The 16525-nt window shown below is 48.2% G+C and overlaps 1 protein-coding gene and 1 long non-coding RNA gene across 3 annotated transcripts in view; one reads left to right on the top strand and one right to left on the bottom strand.

Moving 5' to 3' along the window:
- The window catches only part of ARSB (arylsulfatase B), a 137870-nt gene that overhangs the window by 14510 nt on the left and 106835 nt on the right, over positions 1-16525 (bottom strand). The window lies entirely within an intron of this gene.
- On the top strand, positions 8395-16445 carry LOC311608287. Its single transcript, XR_014782892.1, has 3 exons — positions 8395-8627; positions 14178-14299; positions 16169-16445. It is a non-coding gene; the product is annotated as an uncharacterized lncRNA (long non-coding RNA).

A 16525-nucleotide genomic window follows, 5' to 3' on the forward strand; every position in this document is an offset into this window, starting at 1 on the left:
ATGGAAGTAGAGCAGGCTGGGTTGTCTGTTTTCTGGCTTGAGATTAAAGAACAGCTCCCCCCCCCCCCCGCCCCCGCCGTGTCCCCATCACAACATGGCATTTAGTGAAACCCTGAGCCCAGATCCATACAGAGGACCCAAAGGCCCCTCTGAGGACTGAGCTTTTCCTTCATGGCACGGTTCATATCCTAGCAAGCAGGAAAGACACGTCTGGGCTCCGAGCACATTTTTGGACAAGGATGAAATGATGCTAATTTAATAGTTAATTTGGAAAGGGGGGCCTGGCTTGTGGTTCAGCCATGATGGCTGTCAGGCGGGCCTGGACTCTCTGTGCTGCCTGGGGATGGCTTCTCTCTCTCTCTCTCTTGGGTCCCAGGAGCCCACACCCCAGCTGCAGCAGTGACAATTACGGTGAAGAGAGCTGAAGCTGGGTGGCACCCTTCCAAGAACAGCCCCTACCCAGCCCCCCCAACAGTATTGCCATCCACTGCCTAAATCCCAGTGTTACCCAAACCCTGTAATCATTGCACCGAGGGCCAAGGGTGCTGCCTGCCAAAGGCACGAGTGCCAATAGCAAGGCGGCTCTTTTCTGCCTTCTTTGCTTCTTGGCAGTGGCCCAGTTGAAACGAAGGAAGCTTTATATCCTGAGACGCTATCAGGGTCTCACAGGAACAAAGATCCAGAACACAATCTTTTTCCAAGGGAAGCTGGAAGCACGTTTGAGAGAGTAAAACAAAGATGGCCGCCCAGCCCTACAGGCGATTTAGAGAACGAAATATTTAAGGAACTGCTGCTGAGTCTTCAGATCTCAGGGAACGCCTGCCTTGAAGGTCCCTGAAGTGTGTGTAGCTCTGCTGTGAACTGCGAGGCTCAGCTATAAACTCCCATGGATGGTTCTCCCAAGGTTTCCGACGACTTGGTCCTTTCCCCACAGCCTGAGCCGACTTCATTCTACACACAATCCTGAGTTTCCTAAACTGTGCCAGTCTAGAGGCACCACACACACACTTGTGACAGGACTCGCCGAAGGGCAGTCTCTGAGTCTGTCTGTTCTGGCTGACACACTCTGTGGTGTGTGTAACTCCTCTTCCTTCCCTCCCTCTCTTGAACAATCACTTTATCAAAGCAGGTATGAAGGACTCCCCCCTCCCCCCCACCTCTCCCTTCCCCTTATTGCAGTAGGAACTACTTGCATTCCGGGAGAATGTGCTCTGCAAACTCCCACTTCTGAACCTGCAGTTGGGAAATCAATTAGGAGAGGGAGAAAAACGAGCTGGAACTGAACTTTCTACCTGACAGAGTCAGGCAGATTACAAACAGCCAAGTTGGGCGTTGTCACATTGGAGGCTCCTTTTTGCCAAGGGATCGTGCCCTGCAGAGGCTTGTGCCCTGCAGAAGCTCTGAGGAGCAGAACCCTAGCCATATGGTGGGCTCTGGGCTGCTGGTCTGATGCTTTGGTGTAGTGAGTCACGTGACAAGCTGCAAGTTGATGGCTATTGGTTACCAAAACACAGTGAGGTAAAGGAAGATGCCACGGAGATCAACCATGGTCTCGAGCAAGTCACTCTACAACTCTAACGTCCAGAGACAAGTTTGAGGGTTCCTAACCTAGAGAAATAACTATGTTCAAGGATATAGAAATGCCAACCGCCCAGCTTTGACCAGGATGTGTTATGTACATGTATCGAATTATAACATCCTACCCCATAAACATGGGCAATTATGCTAATTTAAAAAACTCTTAAACTGGAGACTCAGAGGTTAAGAGCACTGGCTGCTCTTCCAGAGGTCCTGAGTTCAATTTCCAGCAACCACATGGTGGCTCACAACCATCTATAATAGGATCTGATGCCCTCTTCTGGCCTGCAGGTGTACATGCAGGCAGAGCATTGTATACATAATAAATGAATAAATCTAAAAGAAAACAAACAAACAAAACCCCTCTTAAACCAGGCCTGGTAGCGCACACTTTCAATTCCAGCACTGGGAAGGCAGAGGCAGGTGGATATCTGTGAGTTCCGGGACAGCCAGGGCTACACAGTGAGACTATCTCAAGAAACAAAAAGCAAACAAACACAATTTTAAACTGGGCGTCATGGCTCAAGCCTATATCCCCCATAGACCTTATTTGAAAACAACAACACCCCAAAGAAAGCAAAATAAATCTTGATAACATAGAAAACCCAAAAGCTAGATTCTCCGGGAAGTGCTGAGATCTTGCCATCTCTTTCTTGTAAGAGAAAAGGGCTGTGAATAGGAAGGTCAGAATATTTATCACCGAACACTTTGTGAAGCCCCCGGAGTCGCGTCCTGAATTGGCAAAGGCCCACAGGCAGGCAGGAAGCTGCACATAGATCTCTGCTTCCCTCCCTTTGGGGGTTGAAGAGGCACTCCTCCCTGAACAGCCCAAGGCTGTGCATTTTAGAAGGGCTTGAATGTTAAATTTGTTTTGTAAGCATCTCTGTTGTTCAAGGACAGTACAGCAGTACCACAGGAATGACAGACAGTCATCAGTAATTCTTCTTTTCCTTCTTCCTCCTCCTTCTCTTCCTCTTCCTCCACCTCCTCTGTAAGGCTTATCTTGACACTCTCCACACAAGAGTTTTGAGGTTAAACCTCCAGTATAGAAAAATCCTGTCTCAGAAGAAAAGGAAGGGGCTGGGCGTGGTGGCACATGCTTTTAGTCCCAGCACTTGGGAGGCAGAGGCAGGCAGGCAGTTCTCTGTGAAGTCTAGGCCAACCTGGTCTACAGAATGAGTTCCAGGGCAGACAGGGCTACACATAGAAACCCTGTATCAAACTACCCCCATCTTCCACCCACCCGAAACCCAAGGCAAGCAAACAAAAAAACAAAAACAAATGAGAGAGAGAGAGGGAGAGAGAGAGAGAGAGGGAGGGAACAGATGGATTGGGTCAGGGCTGGTTCTCCCAAGTAGAGAAAGACATTTCTGCAGTAACTAGGAAGCCAGTAATTATTTTATTTATTTATTTATTTATTTATTTATTTAGAGCAGGGATGAAAGGCATGTTCAAAGATCCCTCTCCATGTCCCCTGTTCATTGTCTACGCTGCAAAGATGTCTTGATGATGTGAAAATGTGGCCACAGATGTCAGCCAGGCCTTAGTACCCCGGAAGGGGTGGCCTAGATCACTGCTGTATAAATGGCCATTCGAGCCTTGTTACAAGAGCTGAGATGGCCCAGGCCTGGGTGTGGGAGTGACAGGGGGGTCGGTGGGTGGGTGAGGAGGTGCGGGGGTGACGGTGGGGGGGAGGGGGAAATCTAGGCCCTGTCTGCGGCTCCTGGTGTGGCTAATAAAAGAATTTAAGAAGGGACTCAAGTGGAGGCCCAAGGACAATTTTATTAAGAGTTTAAAAGAAAACCCTTGAGGCAGGCAAGCTGTGACCTTCAGCAGCTGCCTGAAGGGGGCAGACGGACACGGGAGAAGGGGAAAGGGCACTGGTGCTGGCATGGAGATCAGACACAGAGCGGGAAGAGAGGGTTGAGAGGGAGAGGGAGCTGCCAGAACCACTGGGAGGATGGGAGCACCAAGCATGCCCAGGAAAGAGATAGAAGAAAGGCAAAGCTGCACGTTCTTGCTGTCTGTCCCTTTAGCATTGTCATGGTAAGCCCACCTTCCCAGGAGACGGTCCCCAGCCCAAGTGACTGAACCAGCCTGTCTTTGTCACTGTTCTATTGCTGTGAAGAGACACCATGGCCAAGACAACTCGTGATAATAGAAAGCATTTACTTGGGAGCTGGCTTACAGCCTCAGATGGTTAGTCCATGACCATCACGGCTGGAAGTGTGGCGGTGTGCAGGCACGCGTGGTGCTGGAGCAGAGCTAAGCTTTCAGTCCTGATCTCTAGACAGCAGGCCGGAGGGAGTGACACTGGACCTGGTGTGGGATTCTGAAACCTGAAAGTCCACTGCTAGCAACGCACCTCCTCCACCAAGGCCACAAACACCTCCTAATCCTTTGGACCGATCAACTAGGGACTAAGCATGCAAATACATGGGGCTACTCGGGTGGGGGTGGGGGTGGGCGGGACTCTCATTCAAAGTACCACGCAGCCCAACTGGAATGTTGGGTCTCCACCCAGCCCAGAGATTCTATTCTGGTGACCAGAAGCCTTTTCTGGTCTTAACAAGAGGGCAGTCCAGATGGCCAACAGAGCCAAAATAGGAGCTATGAGGCCTGAAGCCGTGGTGTGGGAACACGAAACGCCACTCAGGGATGCTGTTTTCTGAGGCACGGTGGTCAGTCTTAGTCTAGGAACTTTGTGACGGGGGTCATCTTCCCAGGTGGGCTCACCAATAATTGGTTTGCCACAGATGCAGCCTCACTCACTTTATTCATAAAGTCAGAACCACAACAGGACCCACAGGACCTGGGTCACCTGCTCCTTCTCCTCCAAAGGATCACAGCGATAACACCTGTTCTTCTCTGCATGGTGACGCAGCGTAAGATGGGAGCACCCTGTCCAGGCCTGGGCAAGAATATGCTCCTGTATCCTCCATATAAACAAACACACAAGCCTTGGCAGCTCACTGAACTGGCAGAGCTGTAGGAAGGAAGGAACTGTGGTCTCCAAAACATGGCTGGGAAGAGGCCCCACTCCGCACTAAGAATGAGAAACACTCCCTGGGCCTGTTTAGTCAGCAGCATTGTACTGACCTGTCCACTCTTCTTGGTTCTTATCTCACACTACTGCTTTTCCTCAGAATGCTCCAATTCTATTTACTGCTCCAGTTGGGAGCACGAACCTGGGGGAGCAGGGCGTAGAAATGAAGTAAAACTAAAGTCTCACGGAATAGCCAACTTTGTTCTGTGAATCAGACAATTTATACTCTGAGGGTTAAGAAGAATCACACAGGTAAAAGGTGTTGAAACACAAGAGCAAGCCACACATGGCAAAACCGTGGTTTTCCACAGAGGCAAGTGAATAACAGCGGAAGTAACCCCACCCCCATCCTCTACACCTGGGGGGGGGCTGTGAAAACGCATTCCAAAAACTAATCTACATTTTGAAGAAACTGAGGTCACAAGACTCTTGTTTTCTCATAAACACTCAATTCTCACACTGCTCCATTCTTGGACTGTGTTTTTGACACAACTGCACAGGTTTCTGCAGTGAGATTTTTTTTTTTGTTGTTTCTTTAAAAACCCAGTTATGCTGAGAACATGTCTATGTTTTAATCCCAGGTGTGGGATATGGGACTGCTCCAGCAGCTGACTGTGACTTGCCTCATGCTCTCGGAAGGGTGTGATTTTTGCCAGCTGAAGATAGTTTATGCTTGGAATTCTGGGGGGACACTTCAGAGGGTATATAAATGCCAGAGCCTGGAGAGAAGGCTCTTCGGCTGTTTCTCCTGCTGCTGTGCTTTGTCAAGTGGTCAGGCACAAAGAGACAAGTAGAAGAAATTGCATGTCCTGTGAGTGAAAGTCAACTCTGCCCCGAGAAACTCAATGTCCCTAATCGGCAGGAAGTAGTCTAACAATATTGAGCCCCTTTCCCCTTTAAACTTCTCTCTCTCCTACTTAGTATTGGGGGAGGGATAGGAGTGGTGTGTGTGTGGTGGTGGGGGGGGGGAGGACAAAGAACCCAAGAAAGTAGCCAAAGGCTAGTTACATGGTTCCTTTAGTGCCTGGGATATCCTACTGTCCTGAACTCTGCTAGCCCAGCCTGGGCTTTCTCCAAGGCTGGTGTCTCTGCATCTGTCCTTCCCTCCGCCCAGGGAACTTACTCGACAACCCTTTGTCTGGATAACTCCCTCTCCAGGCCTCTGACCAAGTCACATTGGCACAGGTGAATTTTTGGCCTTCCAAGTTAACCTAGGCCCCTGTTAATGTTTTATGAGAGGCATTATACTTTAACTACATGTATGTGTCTTTCCCTGAAAGATCGGGAGCACAGCTGGGTTCACGACTCTTTTGCTCAGCCATGTACTATATATTCTGCACCAAGCACTGAGGAGGGAGAGAGAGCGAGAGGTCTAGAAGGCCTTACACAAAGCTTTAGAATATTTACATAGAAAAAAACAAGCAAACAAACAAAAACAAGTTGTTGAAGGGGAAGGCTGGAAACTCTTCCTTTCCCACCCAGTGAAGCCAACTAAAACCAACCACTATTGCAAGTCCAGGGGTAACTCCAGTGTCCAACCATGACTGTGAATCCTTATAACACTAAAGCACTCACCTGTGGATGGAGATTGAAGATGCCAGTGAGATACACAGTGCATGAAGTTGTATGAAGAATGACATGTAACGGAGCATGTGACATATACATGAGCCCCAAAGCCCATGCTAAGATAACAAAAGGTCAAATGCCCAAAGCCTTGTCTTTGTATAGCAGGGCTCTTTCCAGTTGCTGAATTCCTCCGCCCCACCCCACCCCACCTCTTTTTCCCTTGGAAGTATCTTTTTTAATAAATTCACTCACTTTATTTGCTGCTATCCACGAGTCTAAATCTTTCCTCCTGGACACAGTATTATAAGCCATCCCCCCCACCCTCCCGCCGGAGGTACCTCCTCAAATCCCTTTATCAGTCATTATCAGTTTGATAAATATCACCAGATAAAGGTGCACGGGAGTTCTGAGGCCCTAGCCGGATGTGACAGTAAGCAGGGGTTGATGGTGGGTGGAGACAGCGGAGAGGCAGTTGCAGCCAGAGTCAGGTTTAAAGCAAATAAACCGAGGCAGTGGAGATAGCTAAGAGCGGTTCTGTGCAACCATGGGGACCTGAGTTCAAATCTCCAGCTCCCATGTAAAAAGCAGGTCACACGGGAGTACCTGTACCTGTAGCCCAAGCACTGTGCCAGGTGTAAGGCTTGCCTGTTGTCTGTTAGCTTGTGACTGCTTTCCTGGCTTATCCAGTTGAATCCCTTCCAAAGGCTCAAACAATATGAGCGCTGTATAGACTGGAGCACTCTCTCTCTCTCTCTCTCTCTCTCTCTCTCTCTCTCATGGAATCCTGGGCTTTGTTTGTTATTCCAGGCAATATTTATCGAGTACCCCGTGCCAGTGCTGGGTTACAAACTGGGTTTCGCTCAGATTATTCCTTCACAGTGCTCAGTCAGGCTCCTGCAAAGTAAACCAGGAATGCCAGGGGAAGCGAGGCTCTGAGGGTTAGCACTGCTTGCTGCACACAGAACCAAGCCAGGGTGGGTTTTGGAAATCCTCACTACCCACCCTGTCATTGAGGCTTGCCGGGGTTAGCACATAAGCTTCTCCTGAGAAACTAAGTAGAGGATAAGCTGGAAGAGAAAAGGAGGCTGGGGATGGCTCACACGCACGTGATAAGGAGAAGACGCAAACCATGGAGCAGTCTGCCCCCCCCCACCCCCCCCACCCCCGGGAAATTTGAAAACAGCCAGAGTTTGGGAAGAGCATCTCAAAGTGATCAGGGGAAATCTCTCGACACATGGCAGATAATTAATCCACTAAAACCAACAGCCAAAGGTGCAATGGAGGCTGTAATTACCCAAATGCCTTCAAAGAGTGGGTCCTGGAGAAGAGACAAAAACGGGCAGTTCTTACTTTAATGGTGCCTGGTGGCTGGTAAGGACTGGTCCTGGTGCCTGTCTCTGTCCTCCAGCTCACCCCACAGCTGTCTCTGCTTAGTGCAGCAGCCCTTCTAGCTGCCACCCTCCTAGGGAATGGCGAGGTGCTATTTGGGGTCCCGTATGTGTCTTCAGAGGTCTATAGTCAGGGCCAGCTGAGGACGGCAGCTGTCTCAGGCAGGAACGTTTCATAGTACTCAGCTCACAGAGAGCCTTGTAAGTATTTGCTGACCAGAGACGATCAGCATGGCTTGGAGGGTCCTATGAAAATTCATCCAGTGCTTCTTAGAAGCGCAAAGTTCCTCAGAGGTTTCCTCAAAAGAATACATGTTGTGCACTCCTGTGAGGGTGCATGCATGCAGGTGTCCATCAGTGTCAGTGTCAGCCAGAGACAGAATTACTTTCCTGGTTCTGTGTGAGAAGAAGGCTGCGTAAAGCAATATAAAACAGCCCTCACTTTGTTTTAAATAGGACTCATGTTAGTTGTTCACAGAATTGGACAGTTCCCCCCCCCCCACACCTCCCCACTTAAAATTAAAACTACTTTTTTCCCTTTGGGATTTAATGAAGTACTGGTGGCTGAAGCCAGTTTGACATATGTGAGAGACGTTAGGCTGATGGAAGATGTGCAGGCTGATTTAAAACCAAACCCTGAACCATTTTAAAGAAAAAGAAAATATATTTCACATGAATTTAAAAAAAAAAAAAAGAAAGAAAAGAAAAAAAGAAGACTATGTGTCGGGCAGAGTCCCGGGGTGAGGGTGGGAGGCAATGGTATAACTTTAACTTTAGAAAGCACATTTCCAAGAGGCTGTTGGAAACACCAGGGCCTTTTCCTAATAATTGCTGAATGGCTTTACAAGCAACCAGCCTAATCCTATAATCACATCAGGTTTATCTGATACTGATTTACTTTCCCATTTACCACTTATCTGTGGCGAGAATCTGCATGCCAGCGAGGCCCACAGGCGGCTCCGGTTCCATGTCCAGGCCCTGCGTTGGGATTTGACCGCAGGCCTGTGATAAAGGCTGAGCGAGCACAGAAAGAGCAGGCAAGGAGGCTGGCAGGATGAGTGTCTTCCCACCCACTTCTCTTGGTTACTCTTTATCTACGTCTCTTCCCTCCCATCCATCCCCTGTCTCTCAAGGAACCGTATGGCACGCGCAAAACCCCCGCCTTGCATAGCAGTAGGAGCTGCTTCTGAGAGAGCAAAGCCCACTCTTGCCGGAGCTGGATTTTTCTGTTCTCTCTGGCTGACTGGGAAAAGAAGTCAGAAAGAGGAAGAGTGATGTGAGGATACGTTTACCATGAGCATCCCTGTCATCTGATAAGGCAATTGCCCGGGGGAGCTGCAATGTCCACAGATTCCAAGTCTATGCCTCACTGACTGAGTGTCCGTGGGCTCTACAGACTTTAGTGCTAGTTTGAGCTTAGACACTGTACCTGAAGAGAGGGTGCAGAGCCACGAACGGAGCACCCCAAGACAGCAGTTGTTGTTGTTGCTGTTGTTGCTGCTGTTTTGCCTTAGATTTTAAATGTTTAGGTGTAGGAGTGTTTTGCCTGCATGTATGTATGGGCACCATGTGTGTGCCCATACCTCCTGACAGAGGTCAGAAGAGGGGCCTAGAATCAATCACCATGTGGGTGCTGGGAATTCAACCTGAGTTCTCTGCAAGAGCAACAGATGCTCTTACAGACTGAGCCATCTTCTCTCCAGGCCTAGGACAGCAGAGTTATTTAACACTGCAGGAGGGTAACACCGAGGTGGGTGCTGTGAGCCTGGACTTACAGAAGCCCCCACCCTATTACCTACTCTCTAGCTGGGTAGCCTGGAAGCATAAACAACTTAACTTGCCTAAGGCTCACTTCACTCCTCTGGAAAGTGGGAATACTAACATCTATTCTCATGTCTAGCCGTGAGCACTGAGTAAGCTAACGGCCATCAAGGGGGAAGGAAGCACGAGGTTGGTTGGCATTAAATAGAGAAGATGAGCTTTACCATTATTGTCATCAAGATTTCTCCTGGGTTATTCTCTCTACCGCCTTACCCCACTGCTTAGCAGTGTTAAGCAGACTAGAAGGAACAAGGGACAATAAGAATCAGTGTGCAGGGTCCCCTGATGCGTGCAACCAGATTTCCGAAACCTGCAGCCATGCCACACGAAAGCCTACCTCTAAGTTTCCGGTCATCCATTCTTCCTACCCTGTTCTTTGTTGTCTTCCTGCCCCCTGCCCCAGTGCATTCTGGACTTGCCTGAGAACTCCCGATTGTCTATCTCTCCTGTATCCTGCCTGCCTGGTCTCTGCGGTCACCATCCCTAACAACCCTGGCGACATCTGGAATATGGTGCATATGGCTTGGTAGTTAAGGCAGCATACAGAGGAAGTTCACAGAGGTGGCTAACCGAAACAGGCAGGCACCCCTGAGAACTCTCTCATCCTGCTTCTGTCATCTCCAGCTGGTACACTGGTTCAGTGAGTGTCCCTGTCACTCTTCCATTCTAGTCTCTCTTTGCTCTTTCTCAACCATTCCTATTGTGTGCAGGGCCCGGAGGATGAGAGTGGCTTCAGATAACAGGACGAACACAGAACTTTCCATATCATGCCGGGGTGTGGTGGTGGAGGACACAGTTTGTAGATAAGAGGGCTGGCGAAAACCCACTCTGGAAAATGCTATGCTAATGGACTAGAGAGAGCCTCTGGTCTAGAGGGAGACACAACAGAAACGTTGGGGAGGTTAAATAATTCAGCATTGAGCCTGCCTTTCAGGTGTTATGTTTCCGGCTGGCCCGGGGTCTCCAGGCTCTATCAGAAAACCCATCTTCGTAGGGAGCCTTCCAAATAGCCTTAGTTCTATTCAAGTGTCTTTTTTTTTTTTTTCAAATGCTCCCCTGCTCGGTCCCCTGGGACACAGGCACATTGTAAATGGCACACTTCTCTCCTGTCAGCTGTAGTAAGGAGGCAGCGAGTCCTCACTGGAAAAGCAAGCGATGAGCCTCAAAGGCAGGGGCTCTCAGCCTTCCTAATGCTGCGACCCTTTAATACAGCTCCTTGTGTTGTGCTGACCCCCAGCCACGAAATTATTTTTGTTGCTACTTCATAGCTGTAATTTTTGCTGTTATGGATCATAATGTAAATATATGTGTTTTCGGATGGTCTTAGGTGATCTCTATGAAAGGGTTGTTCAACTCCCTGCAAAGGGGTCATGACCCCACAGGTTAAGAACCACTGCTCAAAGCGGGCACCTCAGCCCACAGTTGACAGCGTAACCCTCCATCTAGATCCCCCTCATGTGACCCAGGGAAGAAGGAACCTAATTTGCAAAGACTTTGAAACCTATTTGATGGACTTTACGGGAAAGCCTTTCTGTGGAAGCCAGTAATTTGGTGTCTTCTAACTAGATACCCTTACGAGTGACCTTGAGCAAGGCAAAGAGGCCCAATAGGTGAGAATCTAGAAAAGAAGGACCTAAGAACAAAATAATCTTTCCATGTACTAAAACAACAGCTTTGTTATGAAAAATATCAGATACACAGAGAACTGACTAAGTATTAACAATGTAGCAAACACCACTGTATGCCGAGCCCGGCGCCAGCAAACGCCATCCTGTGGCCCTGTTTTCTCTTTGTCTTTCTTTCTCTCCTCACCATATTATTTCAAACCCACATTGTCGGCCGTTACTTCGTCTGTAACTGTTTCAGCATGTGTCCAAAATGCAAGGACTTTTAAACAAACACAGGTATGATCCCAGTAAGATTATCACATTAAAACTGAGGAAATATGTAGAGATGGGTGCCTTTCCTAGAATATTAAGGACATCTCTCTAGCAGCTCTTACATATTCAATTGAAAGTGTGATCCGTGTGTGTGTGTGTGTGTGTGTGTGTGTGTGTGTGTGTGTGTGTGTGTGTATGTGTGTGTGTGTGTGAGAGAGAGAGAGAGAGAGAGAGAGAGAGAGAGAGAGAGAGAGAGAGAGAGAGAGAGAGACAGACAGAGACAGAGACAGAGACAGAGACAGACAGGCAGACACAGAGACAGAGGCAGAGAGAGAGAGGTCTGTGTGTGTGTGTGTCCTTGTGGGTGTTAGGTACACCTTTAATTCAATGGCTCTCTAGTTTAGTTTTGGTTTTATTCCAGAGCTCACTGGACCTACAGTTCACCTCTTTAGCTAGGTCAGCTGCTCAGGGAGTCCCCTGTTTCCCCTTTTCCAGTGCGGGGACCACAGGCACACGCTGTGCGCTTAACTTTTACATGAGTGCTAGCGATCTGAACCCAGGTCCTCACGCTTGCATGGCAATCACAGGCTGGGCACCACGCATCCACCCTCCCCTCCGCCCCCCGAGTCTGTGACCACATGAACGGCTGGTGGGACACTGTGCGGGCAGCAAGTATCAGGCAGAACCCAGCATGCTGGCCGGGGCACCCTATACTGGGTAGAGTGAGGTTCAATCTGTGTTGCCCTTACACCTCTGGAACAGGGAAGCGCTCCCACCAAAGCAGTGCCCTGACTGCCGGAGCCACAGGTACTTCCAACAGCCAAACGCTTTTCAAGGCCTCCAGGGGCCAGTTTCAGTGCAAGCCCTCAGTGTGGTGGATTCTCCCGTCTCAGAACGGGCCTCTGTGCTATGGCTGCAAGAAACCTGGATGACTCCTGGGTCTCTCTTGCTTCAGCTAAAGACGCGCAGGGTAAGGAATAACCCTATAGTGATGAACTAAGTGCCTAGAAAATGCTGGGGGTGAAAGCAGTGTTTAATTCTACCAAGAAAGGTAGTGTGCTGGTGGGCAGAAAGGCTCAACATGGACGCTTCCATTTGAAATGGACCTCAAAGGGTGAGTGCAGTTTTACTCCACAGGGATACAGGAACAGTGAGGGCTGAAGGTCAGAAGGGAGGCTAGCTGGAACTGAGGGCACGGGTGGCTCAGGGAGGACAAGGGGGCGGGGCTTCACAGAGCCCAACCTGCATAGAGGCTCTGCAGTATGGCCTGGTGTGACATCACAGGCTCACTGAGGGGCTTTCCACAGGCAATGTGACAATCACGAAGGAAAGGCCGGTCAGGGTTGGAGGTGGAGGCATAAGGTGATGTGCTTCTCTGCTAGTTCCTACCTTTCATCAGGAGCTTCGAAAACCACCCATCCTGCTGAAGCTGTCTGGTCCAGGGCCTGGCCTAACATTAAAATGGAGTCGCAGTTGCTGTATGGTATGGGGCACCTGGTAGCATTTGCCACTTCACTCCGGGGTCCTGCTGTGATAATAGTGTCCTGGCCATAAGCCCAGCAGACAGGCTTTCTCTTGCTCAGCCCAGGGCGGGTCTGCAGGCCTGGCATTAACCCCTGCCTGCTGATATGCTTCTCAAGTTATATGCCTTCTTGCCTGGCCCTCTGATCCTGGCTGGCCTTAGGACTTTGGACAATAGGCAGGATTCAGTGGCTGCTGGCGTGGGCAGAGACGGTGGCAGAGTCAACTGTGTAAGCAGGACCCAGTTCTAGTCCCTTCACAAAACCTTGGTCATATGTTTTTAGGGGACAGAGAGGAGCCTGTTATGCAGTGAGTCACAGCAGTAGGGCAAGTTAACAGGGAGAGAGACTTTCTGGCCTTATTAAGTCCCGGGACCACTTGCTGCACCACTTGCTGGTTCACGTGCTTCTGAGAAGACTGAGTTGGGAAAGGGCAGGTAGGAACAACACAGCAGGAAATCTGTGCATTGGATGGAAAACAGAGCCAGTGCCCAGGACTTATTTGTTTCTCATTTGCTTTGGAAAGAGATTGTCTCGAGTTTGGAAACCCACATTCCATTTGGGAAAGCAGACCAGATTTCTGCTGACAGGGAGTTTGGCAGGGGGTAGATCTTGTCTGTTTTTGCCGTGCGAGCTCATTTTCTGGGGACACACTAACTGGTTCTCATTTAAGATGCCACCGAGGCTGTACCTTCAACCAGGAAACTTTAATTTCCCGCTGACTGGCTTTTGAGTCTTTATTGAGGGTGCATTTTAAGAAAACATCAGAGCCACTAGGGAACATGTGAATTAAACATCTTTAGTGGAATCTACAGTCAGCCTTCCTGTGCTTCGGGGGTTTCAGAGACTTTAGCCACAAACTCCTCTGTTCAGCTGTATCACAACACAGCTGGGGGTGGACTTCTCCTAAGCTCTCAAAGGCCTGGAATCTTTGACCTAGTGCTGTTAACATAGTTAAACATTTTCCTACATAGAAAAAAATTTTTTTTTAAAAAGAACCCAATACAATAATTAGCAATATAAGGAAAGTTAAGTTTCACATAGAAAATACAGGCCCTAAAGTGTCAGGTTAAGTTTCAAATTTGGAGAGGAAAATGCTTAAAGCCATGGACACGCCAGGCTGGAGTCTTCTTGGCTTCAGAGGCAGCAAGAACATGTGTTTGACGTCCACCACCCATCACCCTTCTCATGGTTACTGTGGCTGCTTCATCTTTCCAAGCAGACGGTGATGTGTCTGAGGTCCTTCCGCACAGAATAGAATAAAGCGTGCTCATGTTTGTAGGGATAATCAGAGGTGGAGGCTTCTATGAGGTAGTGCTGTCCTGTACAGGGGCCTTCTGTTCTTGGCAATGGAATGACTATCCTCTTCATCCATCAGGAGGACATAAGTCAGAGAAGACCAGGACTTGGGCATTTACCATAGGAGGCCACCAAAGAGTTAATTCTGCTCTGATATGAGCCATGAGGAATAAGGATTGCACACAATGGATTAACAACACAGTAAGCTTTTTTTTTCCTTTGTTTGTTTGCTTGTTGTTTTTTGTTCTCAGGACAAAAGTAGTGACTGGGGACATTTCAGATGAAGAAATAGCCATGTTTTTTAAACATTTGCATCTGTGAGTTGCAGAGGCTCAACATAAAGCAGATTTCCTATATCCACCGAAAGCCATTCTGGCATGAGAAAGTTCCCTCGCCTAAAGCAAAACAGATGTGTGGGTGGGACATGCCAGCTCTCTTAGGGGTGTATCAACGTTAGAATTATAGGGCGACCTCAAGAACTATATATCCCGAGAAGCTATGAGCACAGAATTCTGGCCACATTTTATCCCTAAAAACATTGAAAGCAGAAACTTAATATTGGAAAAAGGCAAATTATTAGTGCAGATGAAAACCCATTATCCATCCACAGCGTCGAAGGCTCCCTGCCAAGCAAACCGACCCCGAACTGGTTTCACTGTTCCTAGAGCTTGTCACGTGTGTGTCAGAGATGTGTGTTCAGATTCACTTGACTGTTCTGACAATTATAAACCGTCACATCCTTGGATGAGCTTCCTATGAGGAAAGACCATGCCAGGGTCACCTGCACGTGTGAGCCACAGGCATGCACATAACTAGGGGCCACATAAGCTGGAAAGAGGAAGATGCACACAGGAAATCTCACCTGAAGTGTGGGTTTAGGGCTTATAGAATAACAAGCAGGTGCTTGTTAGTCTGCGAGGTCCTGAGAAGGGACGAAGATGCAAGCTGGCACACAGGCACTGAATGGAAAGACAGCCACCTACCAGAGAAGCAACTTTTACAGTGAGGCAGACAGGAGGGAGATGGGTGGAGTCCTCAGTGAGTGAGTGGCCATCTGAATCCAGGCTGGGGAAGATTTCAAGACCTATCAGTGTGTAAAATGAATATGTGTACTAGATCAGGGACAGCTACACAGCGTTTGGAAGAAGTAAAAACTCAGATGATTCAAATCACTTCAAATGCTGGTCACATTACAGAAAGTCACAGGAATGTCCTCTTCAAGCATAGACACAGACACACACACACACATACACACAAGGACACACTAAGATATAGATACACACAGGGACATACACAGAGACACAGACACACACAGAGAGACACAGACACACCTACATGTATGCACAGGCACATACACATATACACACAGACACACACACAGGGATATACACATAAATACACACAGAAGTAGACACACACACATACACACATAGACACATACATAGGCACACACAGACAGAAAGACACACACACAGAGACTTATACACAGACACACACACACACAGACAAAGACAGAACATAGACACACACAGAGATACACATACACACACACACAGACAGACACAGATAGACACACACACATGCACATGCATACACACACACACACACATCATTAGATGTATTAAATGCAGGTGGGGTGGGAGAGTTTAGTGCTTAGCATTGTCGGGGCACACATAAACACAATAATCACTGATGATAAAAAGTTTATAGACTGACTATGCATAGAAAGAATAAATACAGATATTTTCATGGACAGTTTTTCTACACACGTAGATGCAAATTAAATTCTGGGCTTTTTTTTACCTGAAGTCATACAAAACTCACCAAATACATCCCTACAGCAGTGGTGACTCATCTCTGCGTAACAGAGTCCTGCTGCACTATTTGCTGTCCACTTCCTTCTTTGTCTTATGATGAAGACCAACAAGAAAGGGGGCTCTCCATTTCTTATCGCTTTAATAAGGCATAAAATATTTTCAGGAATCGTATCCCAATATTCAAAATTGTTTGAGTGAGCAAAAACAATTATGAACAGAGGTGCTGTGAATCATCAAGCTCTCTTTAACACAGACTCTTAATCACGCCCTTAAGAAGAGCGAGCCGTGACTGTGGAGAACGTGACCAGACGGGTGCCATGCTGCAGAGGTTGACAGAGTTTCCCACGTTTTGTTTTGAGACTACTTCTCATGGGCTTGCTGATTTGTTGTGAAGCCCTCACTGTCAAGGCTGCCACTTCTGAAGGAAAATACACACGGCAAAAGGACAGGCTTTTAATGAAAGCCTTTGCATTTGAGCTTTACCAGATGCCAAAGGAGATACAGAATCTCCCAACAGCATAGACATGTAAATAAATCAGGCTGAAAGGGCACACAGCACAGTGCATGTACTTCAAGTGTGAATAACCTTCTATTTTAACATGTCCATGTG

Source organism: Acomys minous (assembly GCF_964271855.1).
Source record: "Acomys minous genome assembly, chromosome: 11".
Taxonomy (NCBI): Eukaryota; Metazoa; Chordata; class Mammalia; order Rodentia; family Muridae; genus Acomys; species Acomys minous.